Source organism: Phlebotomus papatasi, chromosome 2, assembly GCF_024763615.1.
Source record: "Phlebotomus papatasi isolate M1 chromosome 2, Ppap_2.1, whole genome shotgun sequence".
NCBI classification, from domain to species: Eukaryota; Metazoa; Arthropoda; class Insecta; order Diptera; family Psychodidae; genus Phlebotomus; species Phlebotomus papatasi.
The window spans coordinates 68,927,276-68,946,918 of record NC_077223.1 but is presented as its reverse complement, the minus strand read 5'-3'; the positions used below and the strand labels follow the sequence as shown (position 1 = coordinate 68,946,918).

Below are 19,643 nucleotides of genomic sequence, written 5' to 3'. Positions count from 1 at the left end.
AATACGTTTCAGCGCTTAGTCGTTATAAGAACTGTAGTCCAAACGATTTGAGGTAGAAATTTGGGGTTTTTGATAAACCACCCTCATAATTCGGCCTTCAGGAGGGGAATTCTGTAACGCTCTGGCAATGCCATAGGACAAATTGGGTTCGAATCTTAGGAGAGCTTTTTCGAAAATGCGATTCTGTAGCCGTGACATTGCCATTTCAGCTCACGTGGCATTGTCAGAAGTCACATATTTGAGATTTCTGTCAATTCAAATGACAATGAATTTTGTTAAACAAATCAACCAAGACATGCTGTATTTTCATAAAATCATCAAGTAAAGGGATTTCATTAAAAATTCAATGAATTGCATTTTCGAACTCATATGATATGACAAAAAAAGCTCGAATGGCATTGTCAGGTTTCGAACTCACGTGTGACAATGCCACGAAAATTACAGAATTTCCCTACAGATCACATGAATTTCCTTCTGCCTTTACTCATGCATTATTCGGAAATTCTTTTTGTGATTGTGTTTAGGGACTGTATAATCCGACTTTCCCTACCTATTCGAAAATAGCCTTGCCTCATTCCTTCAAAGGTTTTCCAAAGGTCATGGTTAAACAGTTCTGGATGGAGATTCTGTAAGTGAAGTGATCGATTCATCAGCAATATGAACGATTCACCAAGTTGGCAAAAATAGCATGATGTTATTATTTAACAGAAAAAACTGTAAAAATACGTTAAAAATTAATATTTTTTATTTGTTTTTTTAAAAAAAATCTCACAATTGCTCAATTCAAAATACAAGTGAACAGATCACTTCATTACCATCACATTCCAACCCTGAAATGCATGTTTCTTTCCCAATCACTTGCATTTTTTTCACTTTTAGAGAGTTAATATTAAAGGTTCAAAAAATTCAAGCATTCTGCAGAGTTGGGATGACTGGGATGATTCACAACTCCTTTTCACTCACACAAGTTACAATGTAGCAATCGCAAACACGAAATAGCAATAAAGTGACTATTTACCATTTTCGAAATTTAGCTCTAGTAAATTTAACAGGAAGAAATTTAACGGAACTTTGACTGCTGTCGCAGTGCAAAAGGTAAATACATCCATTTCACATAAAATTTGCATACACCCCCAGTAAATTCATCAGAATCGTGGCTGAGATTTCGTATTTTTCGCAAAAGAAGACACACACCGGCTTGGGAGTGAAAGTTCTTCATCTGAATATCACTTGTCGTTGCAGGCTCTACTAAAAGTTTCCTCGTTATTTCACCAAGTTAAGCGTGCACCCCAAACCCAATTTCCTCCTCTAGGAAGTGTCATATGGTTTTAAATAAACATTACATCCTTTGCCACACAATTTTGGGGAGTCTGAGGCTCAAGGGGATGGGGTTAAGATGATGTTGCACTTCATCTCGTCTCCTGAGAACGTCTGATAGGAACAAACTATTTCTGAGCCGTCAAAGGAATAATATCTACACTTTTTCCCAGTGAATACTTTCATGAGACTACTTAGGATCACACAAGTATTTAGCAAAGCGAGTTAAGTAAATAATAACTGTTTATAAACAACATTACACAAACTTATTTTAACCAAACCCAGTGTAGGATTTACATTAAAAAGTTGAGGTAAGGAATATTTTCAAAATTTCGCAATTGAATAAGGCACTAGAACTGATGTAAATAAACACAAATTTACTGAAATTATTTTTTTTTGAATGGAGATATGAACTTCAATTAAATAAATTTGAAGAGCAGTAAAGATTAGATATTTTCTGAAATCAATTTACTAATATGAAGCAAATAAAATGCCAATAATCCGGGTCCATAAACAGACGAAAACTGCTAAAGTTCGTTCTAGATTAAAGAATTTAGAATTTCAAAATGTTACTAAAAATGATCAGTTGAAACAGTTGAAACATTTGAGACTAATGAATCGAAAGCTCTTTATTCCTTTAAGGACGAGTGGGATACCGGTATCCCAAAAAAGAACTCTTTGAATATTGAAAGTTATTTTGTTCTCTAAATAACAGAAAATGTGGATTCTGTTTTTGGGACACTAGTATCCCATTCGTCCTTAAGGGGTTAACTCTTTAAGGACAAGACGTTTTTTTCTGATCGAAAATCAATAATAATAAAGAAACTAATAAACAATATTAATTAAATGTCTTACATCTAGCCTTGGACAATCCAACAGAGTCTGATTCGGTATATCTTTTGCTTCTATGATAACTTTTACTCTAATGAAAAATATTATGTATAGTGTTAATAATAGTGTAATGTGTTAATAGTTGGAGTTTTGCAAAAAATATCCTAGCTTTCTATAAACTTCTACTTTACGATTACGCACAAACATTAGAAAGAAATAACTTTGAGTAATCAAAAAAAAATATTTCTCTATGGGGTCTATGGGGCACGGGTGACCAAATCGTCCTTAAAGGGTTATGAAAGGTTCATGTGTTTTCACAGAGAAAATTCACAAAACTCCTGCCTAATCTCGTAAGTTTATTGCAATTTACGTGGCATAAAACTAATGATGAGGGTAATACGCCCTATGTTAATGCGAAATGCTAGATATCGTGACTTAGATGTTATACTCGAAAGAACTTTCACATCATGTACCGTTTACCGGTTAAAAATCGGTTTGAATCGATTTATAAATTACAAAAAGATCCCTTAATTTCAGATAAAAATTACTTAACGGTTCATTACCGATTTGAGGATCTCAGTGGCGCAATAGGCAAGGCTGTTGGTTCTTGGGCGGATAGATCCCCGCTTTCACTCACAATTGGGAGTTCGAGTCCCGCCCGGTGCAAAGATCTGAATGTCTAAGACATTTTCACTCTGATATAACGTGAAGTATAACGTAATAAAAACGCACCGCCTCTGCGCAAAAACTCCAAGAACATGGAAGAATCATTCACATTACGGGAAAGGCATTCCTGGGCAATCTACGATCATCAGATTCTCCCAACACGGGATATACGACAGCACGATTTAATTGTAATAAATATATCCAGATACGATTAATAATACTTACCAATTTACAACCAATTGAAAAAGTACCTTGCAGTAAATGTGACATGCAGAAAATTTAAAATTTCGATAGGTAGGTGTCTGTCTTAGATAATAATGTAGCCCAATCCTTTGTTCGTTGCAGGATTTTCTGAAGAACTTTTACTCAAAAATTACCAATTGAAATCTGCAGTAAACGGTCTTTCTTGTCTCATCTTATTTCCAATTCGCCTTTTCTAACCCTTATAAACGAGTGAATAGAGATTTTTCTTGTCAAAAACAGTTTTTGAAATATAGCGGAACTGAGTGTAATTTAGGACACCTTGTAATTTTGGACACTTTGAGGGTAAAGTTGGACACTACAAATAAATTGATGGTCAGGTGTTTTTTCTCGAAATTTTCTAAATTTTTAGATTTTTGTGATGACTAAGTAACTACCTAAAGAAGTATAGGAGCATAATCTCTATGAACAAGATGCTGTGCAAAAACGCTTAAAGTGTCCCGGAACGACAAATGAATGCATGAATCTGCGCGTTCTTGAAGTGCCGAAGTCAGCTCTCTTTAATGAAATATATGGAAAGTTTCCGAGGTCTCTGGGACATCCTAAGGTTCCTTCTTATAAACAGGAAGAGGACTTGGTGAATTGGGTTCTTAAAATGGAGAACAATGGGCAACCTATTGATGCGGATTAGCTATTCAAAATTACAAGTAAAATATCCAAAATTACAGTTAAATTTGTGGCTATATTTTCAAACGTATTATGATTAATTTTAGGTAAAGCAAAGATGATAAACTGCTTCTCAATGTACATAAAAAGGAGGTAAAAATTAAACTTGGATTTGTGTTGAAAATATTGCACTTCAAATTTAGGACATTGGTTGGTGCTTATATGCACCCTGCCCTAAATTACAAGCACTTCCCCTATTTTGAAAAGAACATTTCTCGGTTTGAATCATAGTTGTAAAAGTACAAAGTTCATTACAAATTTACAACAACTGGTTATTGATTTTATAAAAGAAAGCGCGTAATAAAGCAAATCAAGATGCAATAAATTACTCCATGTCTGTCAAACAATTCCACAGATTTTCTAAAAAGCATTTACCACTAAATAAACTTTTATAAAATGACCCGAAAAGCATTTTTCAAGGAACGTGCTATTTATAAATCTCTGAAGTTTTGTACAAGCTGATAAATAAATTCTTTATTATATCTTGCCCCATATACCCCAAATCTGATAATGTTTTAGTTCGCGATCTTGAATTTAAGCTAAACTGTAGTCTTAAATTTAATTTAATTCTTATATTAAATTCTTAAGGTAAATTCTCGAACGTAACCAGTCACAACTGGCTACTTACTGGTTACTGTCTATTTCGTTTTTCAATTGCCTGGTTAATCGGAAATTTAGCCATGGCCAAAACCAATTATCTCGTACAACACTCCGTTTTGCATTAATCCGAAAAACTATCGCTTTTCTTTAAGAAAATGAAGTAAAATTATCTTTTTAAAATATATTTACCAGTAACCAGTCAAAAACTTATGCCCTAGACACACTTACGACTTAAGCCGGGAGACGACTTAGTGGAAAATGATGGCAATGTAGTTTGACCATTATGTCTAATATAATTACACTAAAAGTCGTCTCTCGGCTAATCCTCAGGTCTGTCAAAGCCCTTAACTGGTTCCACTCCTGAATTTACCCGAATTTTAGGTTCATTGTGATAAGTCAGAGGTGACATGATAACTTATTTTCGATACTATCGACTGTCGATTCTGAAAATTTTAAATGATAGCTGCACTTCCTGTAACTAATATAGATGTTTATTAATAGTCTCATTCTTCGAAGAATGTTGCAATGAATGGCCCAACATTCCGTAAAAAATGTCGATATTCACTTAATCTAACAGATATAGATTTATCGATACTATCGATTCGATAGTGTCGAAAAGTTATCATTCCACCCCAGGTTAAATTTTTGTACAAAATTCCACAACAAAATTCTTCAAAGTTCCACTCCTTTGTGAAATCTTTAAAATCATCTCATCATTCCTCTTGTAAATCCTATGTGATCGTATTACTTTTGATTTTTCTTATCTTTTTGCTAAAAAAAATAAAACGAGTAATTCAATTTATCGCTTTTATGATGATAAATCAATTTACAGCGTCTTTTTGTGTTCAAGGCTTTTCTTTCTCACTCAATATATGTGTTCCTCGATGTAATTTCATAAAAAGGAGCAATTTAATTCGCAGTCAGCGACAATCGGGACCTTCCCTTTTAAACAGGAATAAGAAATGGGGGCATTAGATCCGCAGGATGATGGCTGAGGGGATGAACTTTATTTACCCTGGTTTGGAAATTGAAGAACCATAGCCGACAAACTGAATATTTATATGAGTGTCTTTGTTCGATCAAGACGTGATAAATTTAAGGCGATTACATTCCAATTCAATATATTATATCGATCAGAAAATACATTTGTTTTCTCAGCAATTTATTTTCCGCCACACTTTGTGTGTTGGCAGAAAGAAGTGGCAAGGAGTGGGAATGTATGTGGACTGTGGGGATTGAGATGAAACGATTTCATAGCCAAGAGGGTGCTCCTTCAGGGCAGTGAGAATCATTTTAGGGGGCACCGAGGGGGGAATGAAGGATGAACACATAAAAGGCGGGTGTGAAGTGCCTCGAGATTTGCTACCCCAAAATAAAAATCACTTTGCTAAATCGAAGAGGATTCACCATTTCAGACAGATAATAATTCTCATGGATTTTTCAACTACTCCCGAAATCTAAATTATGCCAAACTCATCCACTTCAACCATTCACTCTTGTCTCTCAAGGAGGCGAAGAGCGTCTCTCACGGGGAGGAAATGAGCAGAGATTTTCTCTATCCCCAACCATCAAATTCACAAATAAAATGCGAAAAAGCTCCATGTGCAATTATTTACCCAAGCATCCCCCTCATGCTTGGCAATCGATTTAAATTTAATGACGTCCAGGGAGAGAGTCCTCTCCACTCACTTCAATTCAAGATTCGAGATTACACTTAACTTCATGGTGACACTAGGAAGCAGGAATCCAACATTTGCCAAAGACTAACTTTTGCCCAAACACATTGCCATTTTTTTTTATTCATCCTACACGAGCATTGAGAAAAAGAACTCACCAATTGAGTAAAGACGACTGACTACTTGAAGGCAATTATTTACTTTTTTCTAGGATTTATGCATCTTCAGAGATTCTTAAAAGAAGAAATATCTCTCAGAATTTCTCAAGTCAGTTATGCTTTTTTGGGATATTGTCGCATAGAAAGATGAGATTGCAAATTTTCCTGGGATTTCCTCGGTCGAGACAGTCAATATTGGAAATATGACTGTGATCACGCCTGAGGAAGTTTCTTCTAAAAGAATTTTCTTTATACGTCTTCGTCCTTTTTTTCCAGATTTAGGATACGTCTAGATGCTCAATAAAAGGATTTATTTTACTTTTTTTTCTTCTGCTTTAAAAGTGTTTATATAGGAATAGAAACTCTTATGCAATGGGTACTTTATCCTACATATATGCATTATAATGAATTGAATTGAATATATTTCAATACTTCATTATGTAATCAATAATTTAATTCTCTGATATTCAATTACTTAATAAACTCAATGTCATTTTAAAAATTTCTTTTTGAAAAAAAAGTATTACTTGTAATAATACTAAAAAATTGGGGCAGATATGAAATTTTAACATCAAAAATCAAATAACATTTAAAAGATATAAATTGCTCAAGCCAGGATCTCTTTTATAATCTATAAAATTCTCCAAAAAATTCGAATTTCATTATTTTTTTTTATTTAGGATTTTGGCTTTTCGGATTTTGGCCCATTCGGGATTTTAGATTTTCGGGATTTTGACTTTTCGGGATTTTGACCCATTCGGGATTTTAGCTTTCGGGATTTTAATCCATTCGGCATTTTAACCTTTTCGGGATTTTGGCGTTCGGGATTTTGGCTAGCACCGGTTTAAATATGTGTTAATTTTAAGAAGTGTGTAAACCAGTAAATTTGACCGGTCTTAGTAGGTATAGTGTTGAAAAAGTGTATTTTTCGTGCAAAATTTTGACTTTAACATGCTCTAAAACATAGAAAAATAGGATTTCAATAATCCTTTTAGTTCAACTGTAATTTAATACTGAAGAGAATGAACCTTTATTTGTTTCATTCGGTAAATAAGTTTTTAACTGCTCGAACTCCAAGAGAGAGCAGTTTTAACAATCGTTTTTAAATTATTTTTCGCCAATCCGAAAAACCGTAAAAATGAAAAGTGGATAAAACGTGCTTTAATGTTTTGGATCAAGCGTCCTAGAGCTTGTAAATCTGCTCGGCGCTCGTTTGCTGTCGTATCTTTTTCTTCAGAAATCGATCGAACACATTTTCGAAATTTTTATAGTACATTCTTAAGTAGTTTATCTGTCTAAATTATGTAATAAAATAAATATAGACTTCTTTTGACTGTGTAATTCAGGGAACGGCCTTAACCTGATTTTTTTTATAAACTAATCCACACTTATTATGTTTAATTTTGTTAATTGTATTTGAATATTTAATACCATAAAATATTTTAGTTTATCCACTTTTTTGAGTAAATAGCTAAATCTTTCAATTATTTTAAGATACAGCTAATCAGTAAACTGGCCACAAATTACTTTTTAAAATTATATACCATACGTGTGGGTGACTTTAGCCTCCGGAAATGACTCTGTCCTTCTGTTATTCCTTAGCTTTTCTTTAATTCTAGCACAAATGATTTTCACCGGCCGGACATTGTAGATCGGATCAGTGAAAACCTTCCCTTAGTGCTTGAACTTGAACTAAAGAAAAGCTTATAAAAAGCACAAAAAATAGGCGAACAAGCCACTAAAGCTAAAAACAGCCATATTTACGGTAACGTAAGAACTTGATTTCAGACTGCGTGAAAATATTTTCATTCTTCAAATTTAAATATATTAAAATTTAATTTAAAAAAACAACAAAATTATACTTAAAATAGCTTGAAAATCATAAATTTCATGACCAAACTTTTAAAATAAAAGTTTCAACTCGATCTATCAAAAAAAAAACAAAGATTGGAAGAATTAATTGGATAACTTTTATTTCCGTTCATGCAAAGTGATCATTAAAATACCTGTTTATTAAATTTACATTTCGACTTTTAAATAAATATGTATGTCTATTGATTTTCTAAAATTCCTAATCTTAAGTGTTTTAGTCATTTGTGTGTAACTTTCTGCAAGTTCGTATTTTTGAAATTAAGTTTTAAAACGTATTTCTCAGTTTTTTTGTTATTTCAACGAATTTCTTATTATGATTTTTTTTGCTATTTTGATTTTTGGGTGAGTTTTTTCAAAGTTTTCAATCGGACCAAATTGCGTTACAGATATTGAATTACTTACAGACAGTTTCAATTGATTCTTAGGTAATTTATTTAATTGGATTAGAAAAGATATTGGAATTGCTTGAAATACATTATTTAAAGAGCCAGTTGAGACTATGTAATCTTCTAAAAATATAAAACGACCGAGCTCGTGTTATCCTTAATTTGCATAACTCAAATACTGATATTATGAAAGCTTTGCAAAGCTTTCTTTAAAAAAGTTTTTTAAAAAAATAAGACTTTTCATCTACTATCTTTTATCTGATATTTATCCACATCTCTAGAAAAGATCTTAGATTAACTCCGTCTGGGACAACATATTTTCAAGAGTATTAGATTTATGAAAGTTCCTATGCACTTCTTCCAGAGCTTTCACTGCGACAATATTCTCAGTAAGCACGTTCTGAGTCAAATTGTAGAGAGATGAAAATTATGTGTACACCCATAAAACGCACTAAGAAGGAATGCTAAGAGAGATTCCATCCCATTACCATAGCTTCTCATGCAAGAAGAATTGACCCAAAAACCTGTACACCTTGGCTGACAATGAGGGGTGTAACAGTGAATTTTAAAAGGTAATTAAACTCCTCTTTGTCGTGTTTCAACCTCTTAAAGATCATGAAGATTCCCATGACTGGCGATAAGAGGTACGAAAGGTGAAATGGCAGCTTTTCTGGTGTCCAACAAAATACTTAATGAGATAGGATTGAGAGGAAAGTTTCTCGGTAAAAGGGGTTCTTTTTTTCTTGGTCCGTGAATAAGGGGAAGAATATCACTCAGAACGACAAAGTTTTACAATATTTTTACTCTCTGATACACTGACTTTTTCCTCCTCCCTGGGCTCTATCATCTTTTATGGTCCTCTTCTATGATCAGCATTCTGTTGGGTGAAATTTTTACTATTATATAGCAAAATATAGTCAAAGTTAGCAATTTTCATTCTCATTTCCTTCCCAGAATTTTTGCATTCAAAATGAAGATAGATTTCTTTTTGGCTTTATATTCCCCATCCATTTTCTGTCCTCTGAAGTGTTTTCCATGTGAAAGAAGTAATTATGCAAATTGCATGGTTTTTCTAGTGGATCTAAGTATAATGAGGGGATAAAAGAGAAATCACATTGGGAGAAATTGCTCATTTTCTTGGATTTGCAAAATCATCGGGGAGCTCTTTAAAATAATTTTACACAACATTTTCCTCTAACCAAGAAAAAAAAATACGAAGCCAAATTGAACCACTACCGCACAAAACATACTCCCGAGTGAGCTTTAAGCATAGCAAGAGAGGAACTTTGGCTGTTTTGTGCTTAAAATAATGTTGTGGTTTTGAGCTCGTGAAATGCGGTACTGGCACAAGCAAAGTGCTTGGACCAGAGTACGACAAGTATGTTCCGGAAATAATTACGAAAGCAATGATTGTCATTTCCATGGCTATATCTCAAAGTGCCGATAGAGTCAAACCTATAATTCATTCAGCTGATTTAATTACTCACCAGGGATACATTTTAATCAATGACTATATTCACATCAATTCACCTTTTCACGATTAAGCACAATGTAAAAGACACTCAAACTTTCTTCTCCCATTCGAGAAAGGTGTTTTGTATTTACGGCGCAAGTGATAAATTCACCCTCGCTGTTGGAGACCATAATCGTTACATAGAAAGATACGAAAGATGCTGATAAATTACATTACGACGTATCATAGGCTTATTTTTTACACGAATAATGTCACGGAAGTAAATTAGGATTTCGAACTCTAAAGAACTAGACAAATAAGGTATAATAAAGAATGGGAATACGATATTTAATTCGAAAATCAAAACCAGTTTACTATCGTCAGAAGAATGAATAAAATTTTATTACTTTGACAACAAGCTCAATTTATATAAGTTTATTGTCAAAGTGTCAACGTGTGGTTCGAAAAGTGACTTAGTTTTGAAATGGTTCATTTCGTATACCAAATGAATCTTCAAAAAATCATCTGCCTAAAACCACAGTGTGTAAAACTATCCCAGCCTCCGATATCATTAATTATGATTCGCTTTAATGACTCGCTCTATGATACAAGTGTCCCGGGTTCGGATCCCTTTTAGGTCATACTTACTTACTTACTTATCCGGCGCTACAACCAATTACTGGTCTTGGCCTGGCTCAGGACCCGTCGCCACTAGAGCCTGTTACACGCCACTGTTCTCCAATTCCGCACGCCTTATGAGCTGGCGTCCTAGCCCAGGCCGTTGGTCTATCGTAGACTGGGTCGGCCTCTTTTCCCGAAGCATAAAGTCAGCATCTTAAGACTTTCCAGGCTGGGTCGTCCTTATCCTTACAAACCAGATGACCAGCCCACCGGAGCCTATTGAGGCGTATTTGCTTGACGACACTTACCTCTCAGTAGCGCTCATACACCTCATGGATGTATAGGCTCCGGAATCATCCCTCCTCACATATGGGGCCAAAAATCCGTCGTGAGATCCTCCTCTCAAACGCGAACAAGAGTTCGCAATTCTGTTTGCTGAGGACCCACGTCTCAGACGAATACGTGAGGACTGGCAGGATCATAGTCCTATACAGCAGTAGCTTAGTCTTCATGCTCCCCTTTAGGTCACCAGGAATTTTTCTGGTATTTAAGGTAATCGAATTGCAACCAGTGAGTTTCACTGCATTTGATTCCACGGGGCATGGGATTGACAACCCCATCCCTTTATAAAAAAAAATAATAGGATGTTCCGAACTCCCCTTGCGAGAAGGCCTAAGCTTCTCTATGGAACGTTGTGCCACAATTATTATGGTTTTTTTTTAAATCAAAAATCAGAAGACTTCGTATTTAACTTAAGAAATTCGATATCGGATACAATTTTCTACTGTAGAAAATTCACAAACAAACTCATTGTACAATAATTCGCAAATGGGCATAATATGGCTCATATTTTCTCAATTTCCGCGACTCGCAGCCCATCCTGGGATATTCAATGTACTAGGGAAACTGTTATAATTCACATGCTGAGCTCCATTCTGTGACTGCGATATTAAATTTGGCAATGGTGATGCTCTTTAATGATACTGTCCCCAGAGGGAGGAATCTGTAAACGCAATCAGTAGCTAATATTTCTAACATATATTGCATATATGTACATTAATTGGTTAAATACACTACATGTGGTTTCCATTAATTATCAATTATTTGTTATATTGCAGATTACGGACATTGAATCAACTTGGTGAACCACCCTTGTGTGTACTTTCGAGACCACTGGTGAGTACTGTTCCTCAACCGAAATTTCCGTATTTGCTTGTGTTTTCCCCCGAATTGAGGTGACGGGAAATTGCCTGTCTGGATTGCATCCTCGGTGGGGTTTTATTTTTTCCGCTCAGACACTTCAATATTACATGTTGGGATCTTCTTCAATCCAATCTGTCGTCTTCACCAAAGTCGCTCTCATCAAAAGCAGAAATCAATTCTTACCAGACCATAATCACACATTTCATAGCTCAGACAGCAGTTATGCTACTTTTTTTTCTGGCTCATGGAAAGTGGAAGGGAATGGAAGGGAAAAGGCAAATGCAATAACCATAACTCAATGTCACATTTCACTATCGTTTTCATTCTCATATCACCCCAGCAAATATATAGCTTACATTCACTCCACTCGGTTTCATCTAAATGATATTTTCCTGCCAACTCTCCACTCACTTTCTATCTTATCCCCTTTTTCTTCTTTCCAATCTTGAATTTAATATCTTAGATTGTTATAAACAAAAATTTCTGCAAAAATGTATCAAAGAAACTAAGTTGTAGTGAAACTTCGGAAGCTCAAGGATCAGGACAATTGCAATTTTAAATAATCAAATTTATTTCTTTAGTAAAATTTTTTTAAGGCCTTATTTAGAAAAGAAACTCATTCAATAAGAAATTTTTGAATAAAATCTTAAGGATTTAAAATTGAGAACAGTTTCCAGCGCCACTCGCGGGAGAAATAGTGTCCTTATGTAGAGAAAAAGGTTTTTAGTGGCAGTCCGTAAATTCTCCACTATTTATTTCTTTCAATTTTTTCACCGATTTTTTCAATATGAAATAGTCATAGGGTAAGTGTGCCAAATTTCGGCATAGTTGCATGCACGCGCCAAAGTCTCAAGTTTGAAATATAATATCTTAAATAAAAATTGATTTTTTTTTATTCCTTCTACTTAATGAGTGTTGCTTAGAACCATGTAGACAGTTTATCGTCTTTATTTACTCTAAAATCACTCTTAATACATTTTAAAATGAATAAAAATGTAGACACAGCTTTGGTGCCCTATTTCGGCCATAGTTCCTTGCCATTTAGGAATTCTTCCAATGCCTTTTTCGCGTCATCTCGTTTGTCAAAGCTACATTTTTTGTTATTCTTTTGCATTGTATAATCTCTAAAGAATGTAAAAACTAAAAATTCATGGAAATTCGAGGAACAAAAAAGGTGGCCGAAATTGCAAGCTGGCCGGAATGTGGCACACTTACCCTACAGCTCTATAGAGCGGAATATTGAGAAAACGGTGGCTAGTTATGAAAATAATGAACTTTATGGAGAAGGCTTTTAGGCTTGGCACACACTCTGGTATCGAACACTTTTTATTTTTCCCATATTCCTTAAATGAATTTGACCTATTTTTTTTAGGAAACTACTGGCTTAAAATTAGCTATTAAAATAAATATTTCCAAAGATAGGTTACAGTCATTAAAGGAACATGGAAAAAATATGAAATGTTTCAAGCCAAAGTTTGTGCGAAGCCTGAAAGCCTTTTCTATTAATGTCTCTTTCGTTTCCATCCAAAAATATTAACGAATGAAATTAAGACAATTATATAGAATGCTCTTATCAAGATTTGGTTAAAAAAAAACTTCTATAACATTTTGATCAAGAGAAAATAGTCTAATTTTGTCGGTAGACATCAGAATATTCAATAGACTCTCTTTTGACGACTAATTTGATAGTCGTGAAGCACGTCATAATAAAACGGTCATCGTGACGTCGGCACTTCGGCACTAAATTTACATTGATTTATATTGCTTTTAAACCAGTAATATTGCAGTCATTCGACTAATGACATGGCATTAAAGTTAAAGACGTTCAAATGACGTCTTCATGACTTAACGTACATGACTTCTATAATGCGATGCCACTTGGGTATTCATTGCAAATTCAATCCATGTTTATTATATTAATTCATCAAATACTAGATTGTAAAATATTTTTACAATATCTGGAAATAATGTTAATTGACTTCCGTAAAAATTACCTAAACTAATTTTTGCAAATAATTTATGCCTATTAATCTAGACGTGAAAATCTAATTTTAACATTCAAAGATTTTAATTAAAGTACGAGTTCAACTCGTCTGCTAACAGGAAAGTTTATTTGATTTTAGATGAGTTTACTTTGAGTAAACGTTACTACCGAAAAGTAAGTTTTTTTCGAAAAATGTCTCTGAAAAACACGTCTCAAAGGTTGATTTTTTTTCATTTTCAAATGAAAATTTCGTGAAGCATAATATAAATGTTGTGTTTTTGTATGCATAAGAGCTAGAACTCAACATTTTACTGCCTGGAACTTAAAAAGAGAGAAGATATTTAATCCATTTTATTTCAACTTGTGACACGGCTCGAGGCCGAGCTGTAAGAGATATCGACTTCCCCACCACCCACATTGGTTTATTTCGAAAACGATTCCTACACTCAGAAAAATAATCGAGTAAAACTTACTCGATTCGATGTTGAATTAACCCTTTTTCGTTGTGATTTTTTATTAACTATATTTTAGAGTTGATTTTACTTCTATTTAGGTGTAAGAAAGTGGTCTGCCTTTCAATGCGGCAGCCTTTGAATATTGTATTTTTTTTTTCATTTTTCTTTAAATTAAAGCATAAATTCTTTTCTATTAACTATTAGATAGCTATCAGATTAGATTAGCTATTAGTTTCAAACTGACAATTGTCAACTTCAATGGTGTTTTCTTATAAATTTTCAAGTGAAAAACAGTGCTTCAGGAAAATGTAAAAAATGTTGTTGTATAATGACTTTTGACTACAGTGGTGGTTTTATTGACTGCATTAGGGTTCATGCTAATCAATTATGGGCCGTTTAATGTTACAGCCCTAATATTCTCAGTGAAAAATTAAGATTCAAAGGCTGCCTCAACTACATTCAAAGGCAGATCATGCAGGCTGCCTTTGAGTATATCGACATCACATTTTCAAGTTCCTCATCAGGAAAAACTGAGGACTTGCGAGTCCTGAATGGGGTAAGCATAGAAGCTTAATGAACAAGAGAATTTTTTGGTGTATTGCGAAGTAAAACTCATGTTGTAGTTTACTCTGAAAAAAATCTCAAATTTTAAACATCAATTTTCCTTCAAAGGCAGACCACTTTCCCCTAATATTCGGAAGAGTTGTTTTAACTTTTTCTTCCTAAAATTTACATGACAAAAGAGTATAAATAGCTCTTTTAAAACTGAAAATAACTCGTTTTAAGAGTTAAAATAACTCATTTCAAAAATTTAAAAAAATCTTTTTTAGAGTTAAAATTACTCTTTCAAATCCCAAAATGAATATGTTTTGCAATTTTATCTTTTTTTTATTTTATAATTTTCTTTATTAATATTTTCTTGAACTCAAGTTCCCTATGTTTCGAGCGAAATATCACGTATGATGCACGCACATATCTTCATGGAACACTGTTAGGCGTATTTCTAGTTGATGTTCCACATGAACTTTGTCACACGGAAATCTTCTTAACTGAAATATATTCTTAAAGCGAAAACACTTCAGTTGAGATGAAATTTTACATCGAAACTCTATTTACTAAAATTTTACAACGAAAAAGATTATCAATTACATCGATATTCGTAGAATTAATTCAACTATGTCATATGGTTGTTCTAACATTTTAGGTTTTTCCTTAGTGTAGATATTTTTCATTTTCGAATATGTCTTGGAGTGAATGAATATTTTGTTCTTATGACTTCTACAGACTAGTGAAATTTATGTCCGTATTGAAGCAAATTTCTTACGCTTATGTAGGAAAAATTCATCAATATGGACATAAATTTCTCTAGTGTGTAGAGGGCGTTAGACAGACTCCTGTGTTCGAAAAACATTTTGATATTGAATTTTTGTAGATTTAATACTATATTAAACCACATCTTGAAATTTTCAATCCGGATACATCGGACTTTATCGAGTGGGTACCCGTATATGATACGCCTTTCTCGGGTTTACTGTTTTATTTGTCTATAGTCTTGTTACCCATCATGCCAAAATAATCTATAATATGGTTTTTTTAATCAATTTTTTCTATCGGAATGGTTTGTTAAGTTTAAGAAGCAATTTGATAGGTAGTAATCGGTATGATATAATATCGCATCGGTAGTACATATATCGCTATGCACTCAAAAAGCGTGCGAAAAGATAATACACGGACAGCTCTTTCTTGTTAGTTCGTGCAATCCGCAAAGCTATAGCGCTTTGCGTCTCTTTATATTATGTTGAAAAAAATATTTAAAAAATGCTCTTTCAGGTGATATTCTTTTTATAAAATTCATTACCTACGTTAACTCTTTAAAAACATTGCTTAAAAGCTTCACAATTACCCTAATATTTTACAAAATTCTCAATGCTGTTATTGTGGTTAAAAAATAGTAAGAGTTGGCAGATACTATTAGAGTTGGAGTCGTACTGTATAATGCCATCTTCAAAGTGAACGTGACTTGGAAGAAATCCTAAGCAATTTTAGAGAAATTGAACATCAAAAATATTCTCTCTTGCAGTCTTTATTGAACTATTTATATAGAAAATGATGAGAAACTTTTATTTGTCTTCTTTTGTATACTTCGTATTTTATGCAAATTTAATTGCAATTTAAAAATTTTTTAGAACATATTTCTCAGAAAAATTTCCTTGTTATAAATATTTTCTCTTCAAATACTAAAGTTTCTTTCTGTACCTTGTCTCAGAATATTCCTGGAGAAATATGCTAAATTTCTGCAAATATTTTTTTTTCACGAGAATGAAGATAAAATAAATCAAATAAGCGATTGAATTTTTGTGTCCTTCGGATGGTCCCAGGGAAAATCTCTAATTTTGCCCTGTAATAAAATTCTATTTATTTAAGTGGGGCATTTGCAAGGCAATTAAATAATTGTTTCTGCCTTTCGTTTGTGGCGAAAAAAGGCAAGAAGATGGGAAAATTGATGAGCAAAGAGGAAGACTTCTTTGTAAATCTCTCACACAATCATATTCTGAGAGATATATCACAATGAAAGCCACATAAATCCTCAATTTGCGAAGATTGTTTTATAGGATGAGAAAGCATCTCTCATGAGAAATAACATTAACTCTTATATGAATTATTCAAAAAGTGCGAGATATAGGACGAGGAGTACTTGAATTTTTAATAAACTCTTACCCTCCACATCATTCACATTTTTCTGCTAATGTCAGAGCATGGAAAAAGCATTTATCTGTGACTCTATCAACTGAAAATCAGAGACAGATAATGAATTTGTGGCAATAATTGAGATGCAACAATGTGAAAATTTATTTAATGCCCAATTTGCAAACTTTGCATTTAATGCAGTTTAAATTTGAGTCTCAGTCATTTCAAGTTCCATTTTCACCCATTTCAACCAAACATAGTGTGACAATTGTGATATAGAAAATTTTCCAACATAAAGAGTTTTCTAATCGAATTTCCATTTGAGTGATGTTCAACAATGATTTTCCCCAGACACAATTGCTGAAATGATGCGCTTATATGTAAAAGTTTTGCTGTCATAATTGAAAATTCAATCATATTCAATTAAGTTGAGTTAAAGATAGGAGAAGATATGATAGTGCATTAAAAGTTGCAGTAAAAGTATAGGAAAACTTTCAATCAAGGTAGAGTTAGAGGATAGTGGGGCACAAGTAAAATTTTTTTCACAAACCTTTCTTTAAATAAAAATGAATTATTAAAATTTAATAAAGCTCTCTTTCTCTTTATTTTGAGATAATAAAAAAAAACAAAATCTTCAAAACAATCTTCTAAATCTAATGCGTATTCTAAAATAAAGTTTTTTAATTTGGAAAAAAAATAATTTTCTATTTTTGATTTAAGTATACAAAAACTAAGATGTTTAGGAAGAAGGAGAAGGATCTAAGTCAAAATTAAATTTTTGATCAGTAAGAAACTAAGAAAAAGACGGATTATTTGAAGATTTATGAAAAGGTAGTTCATGCTTTATTTTTATTATAACAGGTCATATATAATAAGTCCGTAAGCTGAGTAAAATGTGATTTTATTTATCGAGAGAAAGCCGATAAAGGTTCAATAAACCGTTTTCAATGATTATTCAAATTTTTATCCTGTTCAAAAAGTAGTCTTTCAAAAATTGACCAAAATACAGTAGACTCTCTCAAATTCGGGCATTTGGGACCAAAATGTCACCCGAATTAGAGAGAAATTCGGGCGACAAACTTTTCGAAATATAACGATTTTTTATTCATCTGCATACACGTATTGAGTTCAAATTTCATGAAAATCCCTTAATAATGCAAAGTCATATCAAAACTAAGACAAACCATGGCAAATTTGAGTACATTTGCTTAATTTGAGAATAATAATCAAACTTGATAAATGACAACAAACTTTTTTCAAACCTAACTGCTGCCCGAATTTAAAAGTAGACCGATCTTAAAATAGTCGAATTAGCAGGAGTGTACTTTAGACCATCATTTCAGATTTTAGGTCATCATTTCAGTACATCTGCTATAATCGAGTGACCATCTTTTCGATTAAAGCTCCCTTGTGTCAGTCTTTTGAATACAGTGGCTAAAGGATTACTTCAAACTCAATTTCATGCAATTTTGCTTCATTTTTGATTTTTTAGTTTTGATCCAAAGTAAGCAATCACGGCAATGTGCTAAGAATTTTTTCATACCCAAAGTAAGAGGTTTAGCACAAGATCTCTCAAGAGATTCTTGTGGTCTCAGCTAACAACCTTAATTTCCCTTTGGGATTGTTCAACACAATATCATTTTGAGTTTTTGGAAGCCAAAATTTTGAATAACCAAAATCTCGAAAAGGACGAAATTATACGGAAGATAATGTGTGGAATGTTTTCCAAAATACAGAAAATTTCCCATTGCTTCCAGGAAGCGTGGCTGCAATCCTGGGACTAGCTAGGCTTGAGAATTCGGGATTTTGGCTTTCGAGATTTTAGTCCCATTCTGGATTTTGGCATTTGGAGATTTTAGCGTCCGGGATTTTAGCTTTCCGCGATTTTAGCTTTTCTGGAGGGCGTTTTTGGGATTTTGGTCTTTTGGAATTTTGACCCATTCGGGATTTTCAAGATTTTAAAGATTTTGACCCATTCTAGATTTTGAATATTCACGAATTCGATCAATTGAGGATTTTGACTTTCGTAATTCGGGCTTTTTCAGGATTTAGATGTTCCGAATTTTGGCCTTTTTGGGTCTTCGGTTTTTTAGGTTATGGCTTTTCTGGATTTTGGATTTTGTAGGATTTCAACCCATTCGGGATTGGAATTTTTACTCATTCGAGATTTTAGCCTTTCAAGATTTTGAAGCATACAAAATTTTTGTAATTCGACAATTCGATCGATAGAAGATTTTGACTTTCGAATTTGGACTTTTCAGGATTTAGACGCTCTGAATTTTGGCCTTTTCGCGGCTTTAGCTTTCGGAATTTTGAGCGGGATCCCACAAAATGTGTACTATAGCTTTCCAAAGCACTCTTCACGGTCAACTTTTTTCAATCTTAATAAAATAAATCAAATAAATTGTCTTCAAAGTACACTAGAGTTACATAATAACTTAATTATTACTACACTGAGTGAGTGAGAGAAAACCGAAAAAGTCAAAATAACATTCCAGAAATGTCAATTTTACCCTGCACTATTGATCCGAAAACGGTGTAAATATTACCTTTTTGAGGTGTATTATGGACTAAAGTTACCCTTATTTCACGTTGATTTTACCATTAAAAGATGTAAAATTAACATTAAAAAATGTTGATATAATTTTACACCTAAAAAGTGTTAAAGTTATGACGAAAAAAAGTTAATGGCAGCCTCTTTTTTTTCTCAGTGTAGTATCAGAGTACAAAACTCAGTTTGTCATTAATTCTTAATTTTACCGTTTTATTTTTCTTTTTTGCAATTTTCAAGTGCTGAAATTTTAAT

At 33.3% G+C, this 19,643-nt stretch overlaps 1 protein-coding gene across 2 annotated transcripts in view; it reads left to right on the top strand.

The window, feature by feature from the left end:
• Positions 1–19,643, top strand: part of LOC129804005 (poly(rC)-binding protein 3) — a 341,188-nt gene that overhangs the window by 153,432 nt on the left and 168,113 nt on the right. For both annotated transcript variants that reach the window (XM_055850948.1, XM_055850952.1), the window contains exon 3: positions 11,626–11,683. The gene's annotated coding sequence lies outside the window, so the exon portion shown is untranslated. The remainder of the gene's footprint in view (positions 1–11,625; positions 11,684–19,643) is intronic.